Raw genomic sequence first — 12,316 nt, forward strand, 5'->3', positions numbered from 1 at the left:
ACTATTTTCGATATGGCAGAGATGGCCAGACTAGACAACTCCACTGTTGACCCAGAAGTTCTGTCTTTATGGATTTAAAGGGCATTTTGCCTGTTGGGAAATGTAAATTCCATCATTACTCATGAACGGAGAGAGGGCCTGTTATTGAAGTAAGACCCCAAGCTAGCAAATCTGGCCACCTTGGATCCTGGTATTATGGCGGAAGGATCCATGTTCGAAGAACGCAGCAAATACATAACTACTTTTGCTTCTATTGACAAGGCCCAACAATCACTCAAAAAAGTGTTCACCCATCATGTTTATGCCAGGGTCACCAGAGGAAGGAGTCCCTTTACCAGGCGCAACTATAATAACAAGGGAACGAGATGCTCCTAAAACCTTATCTACTACTCAAATTATCAGGATTACAAGCCTCAGTTCTACCTCAAAAGAGGTAGTGGTTTTCGAGGATGTGGACATAATAGCTTCAAAGCCAACACACAGTCAGGTGGGCCTCCTTTATGGCCATACTCCTGTAGGAGGTTAACTTTGATTGTTTCTCACAAAATGGCAGTCCATAACATCAGATCCATGGGTTCTCAACACAATTCAGGGTTATGCTACAGAGCGTTACACAATGCCTTTTCGAACTGTGTTTCCTCATACTCCAATTTTTCCCCAACATGTCCAATCTAATATCCATGAAAATAGAGTCACTCCTACAAAAACAGGCAATCCAGTATTCTGTTACAAAGACCTCAGGCTCCTTCAATTCCCTTCTCCTTGTACAAAAGAAAAACAAGCAGATGAGTCCGGTTATCAATCTTGAACACTTCAACCAGTTTGTAGTTTATCGTAATTTTAAGATGAAAATGGTAGTACACCTCAGAGATTCTTTACTACAACATGATTGGATGGTAAGGTTAGAGTGCAAGATGCATATCTCACAATTTCCATTCATCACCAACACAGGAAATTTCTTCAGCTCCAATAGCTGGGACAAACATATAGTTTTCTCTCTCTTCCCTTTGAACTCTCTTCGGCACCATGGTACTTTACAAAACTATTGAAGCCTGTGGTTACTCATCTCAGATCCCAAGGTATCAGACTTATCATTTACTGTTAGACCTAGCATCATTGGTGTGAGTCTCCCTTCCATTTTTGACTGATTGCCTCCTCTGTTTTGATATGTTTTTGCTGGATTTATGCTTTGGGCACTGTGCCACTGCTAATTAGTGCCACAGTGCAAGTGCTCCCTATGTTAAATTAATGTACTAATTGGTTATTCCATGATTGGGTTATTTGATTTATCTGTCAGCCCCTAGTACAGTGCACCATGTGTGCCCAGGGCTTGTAAGTCAAATGCTGCTGGTGGGCTTGCAGCACTGGTTGTGCCACCCACAGAAGCAGCTTGTAAAGTGTGTCTCAGGCTTGCCATTGCAAGGCCTATGTGTAGTCTAGCACTGCCATGTCGACTTGGCCAAGAGCACCCACTTGCCAGGCCCTAAACTTTCCCTTTGCTTTATATTAGACACCCCTGTGGTAGACCAAAGGGCAGGGTGCATTGTAAGCATAAGGTAGGACATGCTCTGATGTGTGTAGCATGTTCTAATAGTGAATTACAGCCATTTTCATTTTTTACTATTGAAGGCTACCTGTTCTCATAGGTTAGAATGGACAGTTAGATTATTACATTCCTATAATCCTAACTGGCTCAGGGAACACAGTAGAAATTCAAATTTAGTAGGCCTGAACTCAGAATGATAAAATAATGATAATGATAATGATGATAATGATAATGATAATGATATTTATAAAGCGCACACATACCAAAATGGTGTCTCGGTGCTAGAATCATGAGCAGAACCCCCACCAGCTCCCATCACTGAAATAGCCAGGTTTTCAAATCTTTTCTAAAGCTCAAGAGAGAGCTAGCATTCCTGATCTCGGATGGCAGCAGGTTCCACAGCTTAGAAGTGCCGTAATGAAAACGACGCCCTCCACACTGCAGGGTCCGAATTTTTGGAACAGTAAGTAATTTAGCACCTGTGGAATGAAGTAATCTGCCTGGCTGATACCACCTAAACAGTTTCTGCAGGAACAACGGGCCTTTAAATGACAAGGCCTTAAAAGCCACACAAAGCGCCTTGAATTTAATCCGTTGCCCACTGGAAGCCAGTGCAGTTTCCGAATTTCCTCAGAGATGGATTTATGCCGGAGGATGCCCAGCAGAAGGCAGCCGGCTGAGTTCTGCACTGCCTGTAGTCTCCTCAGACATTGTTTCTGGGCATTCAGTTAGAGCCCGTTACAATAACCAAGCTTAGACTGAATCAAGGAAGTGATAACCACTTTCTTGGTTTCTGCCGGGATATAGGGGAGTAACTTCCTGATTTTTTTTATCAGGAAGTGTGATGCAGACACGATGGCATTGGACTGTTGCATGAACGTCAGTCTGTTATCAACCAGAACGCCCAGGTTTCTTGTCTTTGCCGTTGGAATGGGCGGCAGACCCATATCTACAGGCCACCAGAGACTACTCCAGGAAGGTTTTAAATTGCCAAAAATCAGAACTTCCGCCTTCTCAGAATTAAGTTTAGGGCAGTGACTACTAATCCAGATGTTAATGGCGGCCATGCAGTTGTGGAATTGCACAGCCGGGGAGCTCTGTTTTTTATGGGCTGCAACCACAATCTGAGAGTCATCTGTATATGATGTTAGTGAGAAGCCATAGTCTCTGATCAGTAAAGCAAGTTCGGTGACATAAACATTGAACAACAGCGGGCTCAACGAACTTCCCTGTGGAACACCACAAGGCAGCACATAAGTCTCCGAGTTGAACCCGGCGAGCGACACCGTTGATCTCCTCTCCTCCAAAAAGGAATCCAGCAAGGCCAATGCCTTGCCCTCCACACCTAAAGATTTTAAACGGTGGATAAGGAGAGTATGATAAATAGTGTCAAACGCGGCGGAGAGGTCAAGCAAAATTAATGCTGCCGAACCTCCCCCGTCCATAACCGCTCTAATTTCTTCGGTCGCCTTAATAAGTGCAGTCTCAGTACTGTGTTCCTTACAGAAACCGAACTGAGAATGGTCCAGCAGCCCATTGTCATCAATGTACTGAGTCAATTGAACATTCATGATTTTGTCTGCAATTTTGGCTGGAAGGGGAAGGCGCGCAATGGGACGGTAGTTGGATGTGATGGAAGCATCAAGGGTAGGTTTCTTGAGAAGCGAGAGCACAGAGGTCTCCTTCCAAATAATTGGAAAGCTGCCTGAAGAAACTCATTCTGTTAAAAATGTCCGTTAAAACAGGACTCAACAGGTCCGATAAGTCCATTAGAAAAGCTGACGAACACGGATCTGAAGGAGAGCCCGATTTGGAGGCCAAGATAAGATGGCTCATTGTATCAATAGAGACAGGGGAGAACTCAGGAAACTTACTTGTACCGGCAACTACCACCTGCGTAGTAGGGACCGACTGAGCGCCGACGCAATTTTTAAAATTACAAACAATATCCAGCACTTTATCTTTAAAATTGGACGCCATATCATCAACAAACTGTTGACTACCTGATTTGTTCAGAGTCTTTGAAACCGTTAGTTTATTTATGACTGCAAACAACTCTTTTGAAGAGTATTTTGCAGAATTAATCTGAGATTTAAAATATTTACTTTTCTCAGACTCTCAGACACCATAAGGGCTTTATAGGACCTAAGGGCTGTCCTATAAATCTGTTTATCAGCGTCATAGTAGTTCAGACGCCAACGGCGTTCAATAAGACGGCATTTTTGTTTTTCATTACGAAGTAGATCAGAGAACCAGGGAGCGGATGGTGCAACCCGGTTGCCCGAGATGTGCTTAATAGGGACTGCTACACTGATGGCATCGGCTAACCAGCTATTATAGTTGTTATCTGCTATGTCCACATTGGCACAACCTGGGGGAACGAAGTCTGCCAATCTGGTATGAAGAGCAGGTTTGTCCACTTTGCTCCAGGCTCTACAAGGAGCAGCAGGAGGCCTGGCCTCATTATCTTTACGGTGCGCAGATATGGGAAGAGTAAAAGTTAATAAGTAAGTGATCTGACCAAGACAGAGGAAACCCATCAATCACTTTAAGACTGTGAGATCAAGTAAAAATCCCATCCAGCGTGTGCCCTGCTTCATGAGTGGGAACACCAACCAGTTGGGCCAATCCTGCAGCACTTAGGGTATCCATGAGCATAGCAGTCTGTCTATTTGTGGGATCCTCTAAATAAAAGTTAAAATCACCCAGAATGGTGAACTCCTTCTGAACTAGCGCTGTTCCAAGCATTTCGTCCAGATTATTTAAAAACAGGGCTTTCACCCCAGGTGGCCGGTACACGAGCATACCTTTAAATTAAAAATTAGCACTGAGTTTAGCAGTAAAATGTAAGGCTTCACAGCCGGTGAGCTGCACAGGATGGACAGTAACGGTGTAGCAATCTCTAAATATAATAGCTACTCCTCCTCCTCTCCTGCCCAGAGGCCTATTCATCTTAACAAAGCTGTAGCCAACTGGAGTGGCAGTAATAAAATCAGGGTCAGAAGCCGCATCAGCCCATGTCTCTGTTATAAAAAGCATGTCCAGCCTCAAATTTTCGCTTAATTGGGATATTTCATATCTATGTTTCCCCAGTGAACGTGCACTCATGAGCCCTCCCTGCAGCAATAACTCGGATCTCCGGCTGCTTTCCACGGTAGGCAATGTGGAGGGGTGAATAGTATCTTAGGTCGAAAAAGCAAAACCACAACTGTGGCACCTATAGTGAGCTTTAAGAGAACAAATCTCACAGTTCTTTTTAAAAAGTTGAAAGCATGGAGATCCTCCGAGGAATACACTAACCTATTTGTATGCAAACCGGCAGCATTCCCTGCGCTCGGCGTGGCCAGGCGCGGACGGGCGCAGACGGGCTTGCCTTAGGCGCGCCTTCGGCGCTGTGCGTCCGGTGCATGTAGGGCTGAGTACCCTCCTTCCGGTGGACGACTAGACCACGTCCTGCCGGAAGTGGGGATCGTATGCAAATGACGGCAACCGCCCTCCGCGCAAACGGCACAGCAGCCGCGGCGGACCGGGGTCGGTTCCGGAAGAAGAGCAGAACAAAATGTAGGTATATTCTAGAAAAGCCCCTGATTCAGGTAGCAGATTAAAAAGTGCCCCAGCTACAAATTATTACATGACCAAATGCCCCCAATGCACGTACTACATAAAATGCCACAGTTAAAATATACACAGTGTTTAAAATAGATTAAAAGCTCCAGAGTTTAACAGAGCTAGCAGGGCTGCTCACAGTAATCTTTTAGTAAAGTTTATTTTAATATTCTGTATTTGCAAATACCACTTTTAGAAAGCAGGTATTTGTTTGCCTAACCATTTGAGCCTGCCCTTGCTGGGTTGTGCATTCCTTGTCTGGGATTGTGTGTGACAGGGCTGGGGAATTCCAGGAGACAGGCTGGGACAGCCCAGTGGTGAATAGAGAGATTTACACCCAGATGGGAGGGGGGAGTGCACCTGGGACCTGAATAGGGCTGGGACATTCCCTCTACAACGCTGGCTCCACCCCCTGTGGCGTGTCTGATGTCTCTGCCCTGTATTGTGAAAGGAGAGGAGGAATCCTGTCAACAGAGTGCTCCAGAGCTTTATCTTCCCTCCCCTGTGCTGGCTCCACCTCCTGTGGGGCGTCTGATGTTAGTGCCCTGCACAGTGAAAGGAAGAAGAGAGTCATGTAAACAAAGTGCTCAGGAACTGGTTTGGACTAGGCAGAGGCCTCTCTGCCTTCAGAGAACAAAGGATTGTGGGGTATAAATATTGGACCATGCTCCCAAGAAACTAGATCACTCCTGGAACAAGAAACCTTTCTGCCAAGGAGAAGAACCAAGGAAGCTGCAGGAGTTTTGACTGCTCCTCTGCCAGTGTGCTGTTTGTTGGGTTGGCCTGCAGAGGTTGCTTCATTGCCAAGGGAAAGGAGAAGGAACTTTGTAAGGACTTTCATCTACAGAATATTCTCCAACTGTGCTTGCCTCCTGCTTAAGTCTAAGGGACTTCACCTCCAGCTCCCTCCTGAATTTCCTTGCTGGAAATTTTGACTCCAGTCACTTGCGTGCTGCTGGGAGCTGGAAGCGCGACGCATCGAGAAGCAGCATGTCGCCGCCGCAGCTGAAATCATCGCAACGCCGAAAAAGCGATCCTTCGTCGCATCTCCCTGGAAGCGTGTGTTCATCGAAGCTGCCTGCTATCGCATCACCGGAGGAGCGTGACGCCATCGTCAGAGTCGCCATCGCATCACCGGAGAAGCTTGTCCCAGGGCCTGTCGCGGCTCCACAATACAGAGTCGGTGCAAGGCTGCCAGGGTGTCATCACATCATCATCGCATCGCCGCATCAAGGGCGCCATCTACTCGCATCGCAACTGGATCATCGCATCGCATCAAGGCACCATCTTGCGCACCGCAACGGGCCCGCAAGCCGAGAATCTACGCATCACCTCCGCCTGTAAGGCTCACGACGAGTACCCTACTCTGCGCAAGCATTGAGGCATGACGCAACCGTTCCCCCGGATCGCAGAACCGACGCATCTCCCCTTTTGCGAGCCTTTTGTTCACTTTGCTTTACGCATCCAGGTAATTTGTTGAGAACTTTGTCGCATTTAACAGCAAATTGATCTAAGAGACTTTCATCATCGTTTAAGTAATCTTAAGTGTAGTATTGTGGCTTTTTGCCGTTTATGGTCTTGTATTTAAGTCTATATAAAGCATACTTATTTTTATAAAACCTGTGTTGTGTCCATCTGTAGTGTTATCTGTGTATTACTGTGTATACTCACAAATGCTTAATACACTGCCTCTGAGATAAGCCTGTCTGCTCGTGCCAAGCTACCAAGGGGGTGAGCAGGGGTTATTAAGGAGTGTAATCCCCTTATCCTGACCTAGAAGTAAGGCTCCCTATTTGGACAAAGGTGATAACCTTTGCCAGCTAGAGACCCCCAGATCTAACATTGGTGGTCAGGGGTGAGGATTTGGACTTTGCATTTGTGCTTCATATACAGTGATTGATGTACACTACTAGTGAGTGCAGACCAAATGTGACCACATACTTTCTTTTAGAATCCTTTATCCTTGGACTGTTAGTTTTTCCTGGAAAAAAAACACCTCCCAATTTTTACTACCATGAGTAAACCAGCATCTGTTGCATCTATTGATCTTGATTTTGCGGAAGAGAGGTTGGAAACCTACACTGTGAAACAGCTCAAGTATCTCTGTAGGAAATTGAAAGTTGCTACACCAGGTATTTCTAAAAAGGAAGACTACCAAAAGGCGCTGAGGGCCTGGGTAGAAGTCAGAAATGTCCCTGATCTTGTGGTGGAGCCTGTTGGGGATGCAGATGGGCAAATTGATGGGCCAGAGTTTCCAGCCAGGGGAGGGGTGCCGTCCCCACCTGGCAGCAGCATCGCTTCCAAAGACCTGTCCCCCAGAGAGTTGGAAGACAGGGAGAGAAATAGGGTGCACAAGCTGGAGTTGTTTAAGCATAAGATGGAGAGTCAGAGGGAAACAGAGAATAACAGGTTGTCTTTGGAAAGGGAAAGAATGAGAATGGAGCATGAGAGAATGTTGAGGGAGTTAGAAATGAAGGCCAAGGGTTTAGAAATCAATTCCTCTGGTGGCAGCGTACCATCTGTGCCTTCAGAAGGCAGGGTACATATTCCCAAGGATGTCATCAAAGGTTTTCACAAAGGTGAAGATATTGGTCAGTGGTTTACAGCCTATGAGATAGCAATGTTGGCCCACCGGGTCCCTGAGAAGGATTGGTGAGCGGGGTTGTGGGGCCGCTTTCTACTGAGGGGAGGGATACTTTGTTAGACCTACCCAGTGAGCATAGGGTGTCTTATCATCACATGAAGGAAGCACTGATGACAAGGTATGGGTTAACTCCAGAGCTCTATAGACAGAGGTTCAGGAATTGTAAGAAACTGGAGGGAACCACTTGGGTAGAATATGTGTCTTTCTTTTGCAGAGCTATGGATGGTTGAGTGAGGGGTAGCAATGTTGATAATTTTCAAGCGCTCTATGATTTGATTGCTAGGGAGCACTTGTCTGCTAATTTTTTTCCAGAGCTACGCCAGCACCTTATTGATTGCAAGTTGACTAATCCTAGAAAGCTTGCTGAAGAGGCGGACCGCGGAGTCAGTACCAGGGTCCACAAGGGTCTTGTGGGAGACTCGGCCAAAGGTGGGCAGGGTCCCCAGCAAAAGAGTGGGGGGTACAAGGGTAAACAGAGGGAGTTCCAAAAAGGTCCCCAAAGTAATTCCCAAGGGAACCAAGGTAAGGCTTCCCAGCCTCCCCTTGAAAAAAAGTCAGGACCCCCACAGGTAAACCTGTTCATAGGGGCCTGTTACCTGCTTTCAGTGTAAGCAGGTGTCCTCAGAAAGGACAGTATGTGCCACCCCGTGCACCAATCCATCAGATGGCCAGTTTAGCCCTCGGTGGGGAGGAGATGGGTGCCCAAGGTGGGTGGGGTCCCGCAGAAGCGGCCGCTCCTCACGCTGCTCCCAGCCTCCCAGAAGCCTCTCAAAAGCGGTATCGTTACCTAATATTAGATCTACCTTATTTAAGATCCTGCACATTTCAACTTCATTGCAGCCAGAGCGTAGCGCTACAGTGCCCCGCCCGCCGAGCAGCTTTGTTTACTTTTGGCGAGGCCATCTGACCCATAACGATTGACGAGTTCAGTGCGCTAGTTGGACTGTTGTTTTGCACATCTCTGCCTGTGTTTGACCTGCGCCCGTCATTGCATTGTGTACCTGCCTGACCGCCTTTGTCATCGCGATCGCCTACTCTGTGCCCCAGTGTAGTTTGCAGTTCGACTGCTTGCTGCCATTTTGTTTGTTGTTTGTGCCTCCTTTCCCCGATCTCCACCCCGCCTCCCTGCTGACCCTCCCTCGCCCCTCCCCTTCCTCTATCCACATATGACAGATGCACTCGCGCGCAGCGTTCACGCGCAGCGATCGCGCCCCAGTCGCGCCGAAGGTGCGCCAAAGGTAAGCCCGTCTGCACCCGTCCGCGCCCAACGCCAGACCTCCTGGCCCTCGTCACACCCACCCCACCCGCATTACATACGACACCTCCACCCTCTTAGCCCTAAACCCCAGTCGACACCCCAACTGCGCCCAAGCCGCTCCCGGACACACCCATGGACCCTTCAAATGCCACTCCTGCAAGTATGACAGCACCAAGACCAACTCCTCACCCATTAACACCAAACAGAATCTGACAACAACCACCTAAAATGCATCCTGCTCAACACCCGCTCGGTCCACAGACACGCCATCGACCTCTGGAATCTACTAGACACCATCTCTCCGGACGTCGCCTTCCTAACAGAAACATGGATGAACGCCTCCTCAGCCCCAGACATCACCGTTGCCATCCTGGAAGGCTACAAGATCATCCGTAAGGACCGCACCATCCAAACAGGAGGAGGCATCGCTATCGTCCATAAGAATTCCATCCGCATCTCAACCAGCTCTGACGTCAACCTCACTAGCGCCGAACACCTTCACTTCCAGATCCACACCGACCCCAAGACCACACTCAGAGGCACCCTCCTCTACAGGCCACCAGGACCCCGTGCACAATTCAACGAAGACATCACTGACTTTATCACCCCACACGCCCTCCCCTCCGAGGACTACATTCTACTGGGAGACCTCAATTTTCACCTGGAAAAGAATAACGACAGCAACGCCACCACCCTTCTGGACAATCTCGCCAACCTCGGACTCAAACAACTTGTTAATACCCCCACTCACTACGCAGGTCACACACTCGACCCTAACTTCACCTCCAGCAAACATATCTCCTTCAGTCACACCACAGCTCTCCATTGCACAGACCACAGCTGCGTTCACTTTGTCTACAAAAAGACCACAACCCACAACCATCCTCAACCCACTCTGCGAAGAAACTGGAACAAAATCACCATCGACCAGATCTCCTCATCGCTTCTTCAAAACCCCCCTGCCCACTCTTCGAACCCCAACCAAGCAGCCATTAACCTCACTCAATGGCTAACCAACAGCGCCGACAACCTAGCACCTCTGAAAAAACGTCAAATCAAACTAGGCAGCAAAAACGCCCCCTGGTTCAACGATGATCTTAAGAAATCCAAGAAACTCTGTCGCTCCCTTGAGAAGGCCTGGAAAAAAGACCCAAATTCCAGCACCAGGGATGCCTTCAAAAACGCCACCCGCATACACCACCAACTGATCCGGACTGCCAAGAAAGCCGCATTCAAAGACCGAATAGACAACAACGCCCACAACAGCAAGGAACTATTCCAAATCGTCAAAGAGTTCACCAACCCCACTGCCAACTCCAACGACATCACTCCCTCTCAAACCCTTTGCGACTCCCTAGCTTCGTTCTTCTACAACAAAATTGCAGACATCCACAACAGCTTCGACGACCAACCCGGAGACCAATCCACCAAACCTTCTGCCGTACCTTCACCCCCCTTGAACATCCTTAATGACTGGAACCCAATCTCCACTGAGGACACCATCCGCCTGATGAACTCAATCCACTCAGGATCACCAACAGACCCATGCCCTCACCACATCTTCAACAAAGCAGACTCCATCATAGCACCACACCTCCGAGACGTCATCAACTGCTCACTCAACTCCGTCACCTTCCCGGAAAGCTAGAAACACGCCGAACTCAGCGCCCTTCTGAAAAAACCCACAGCTGACCCCACCGAACTCAAAAACTACCGCCCCATCTCGCTCCTTCCGTTCCCGGCCAAAGTCATCGAGAAAGCTGTCAACAACCAGCTCGCCGCCTTCCTCGAAACCAACAAATCCCTCGACTCCTCACAGTCCGGCTTCCGAGCCAAACACAGCACTGAGACCGCACTCATCGCAGCAACAGACGACATTCGAACTCTACTGGACAATGGGGACACAGTCGCCCTCATCCTCCTCGACCTCTCTGCAGCCTTCGACACAGTCTGTCATAGCACCCTGTTACAATGCCTCAGAAACATCGGAATCCAAGGAAAAGCACTGGAATGGATCACCTCGTTCCTTGCCGGAAGAACTCAGAGAGTCCGCCTCCACCTTTCAAGTCAGAGGCCACTGAAGTCATTTGCGGCGTACCACAAGGATCTTCACTCAGCCCCACCCTCTTCAACGTATACATGAGCCCCCTCGCGGCCATCGCACGGCAACACAACCTCAACATCATCTCCTACGCTGATGACACTCAACTGATCCTCTCACTCACCAAAGACCCAAACACCGCCAAAACTAACCTGCATGAAGGAATGAAAGAAGTAGCCGAGTGGATGAAGCACAGCCGTCTGAAACTGAATTCAGACAAAACAGAAGTCCTTATCTTAGGCACCTCCCCCTCCGCCTGGGACGACTCCTGGTGGCCAGAGGCCCTTGGAAAAGCACCCATCCCGACGGACCACGCACGGAACCTGGGCGTCATCCTGGACTCCTCACTCTCGATGACCAGACAAGTCAACGCCGTTTCATCATCTTGCTTCAACATTCTTCGCATGCTCAAAAAAACATTTAGCTGGATACCCACCGAAACTAGAAAAACGGTCACCCACGCACTGGTTACAAGCCGCCTGGACTACGGAAACACCCTATACGCCGGTACCACCGCAAAACTTCAACGCATCCAGAACGCATCAGCCAGACTCATACTAGACATCCGGCGTAAAGACCACATTTCTGATCACCTGAAAAACCTCCACTGGCTCCCCGTCAATAAGAGGATAACATTCCGCCTCCTAACCCACGCACACAAAGCACTTTACGAACTTGGACCCGAATGCCTCAACACACGACTTTCCTTCTACACCCCCTCCCGCCAGCTTCGCTCTTCCACCAAGCCCTTGCTGCTGTACCTCGCATCAACAAAACCACCATGGGAGGAAGATCCTTCTCCTACCTGGCGGCTAAAACCTGGAACTCACTCCCCATTCACCTTCGCCTCATTCAGAAAGCAACTTAAAACCTGGATATTCGACATGTAATTCCCCACCCTTCCTCAAGCGCCTTGAGACCCTCTGGGTATGTAGCGCGCTATATAAATTATTTGACTTGACTTGACTAATTAGAAGACTTTGAGATGGCCCCTAAAACTCAGCTGCCTGAGAACACTAAAAAATACAGGCAGTGGGTGACCATCAATGGCCATAGAGTGGAGGCTCTCAGAGACACAGGAACAAGTGTGACAGCTGTCAAGTGTCACTTGGTCTCTGAAGAGCAGGTAGTCCCCCATGAATTCTTCCCAGTTGTTACCGC

Source organism: Lissotriton vulgaris, chromosome 8 (assembly GCF_964263255.1).
Source record: "Lissotriton vulgaris chromosome 8, aLisVul1.2, whole genome shotgun sequence".
Taxonomy (NCBI): domain Eukaryota; kingdom Metazoa; phylum Chordata; class Amphibia; order Caudata; family Salamandridae; genus Lissotriton; species Lissotriton vulgaris.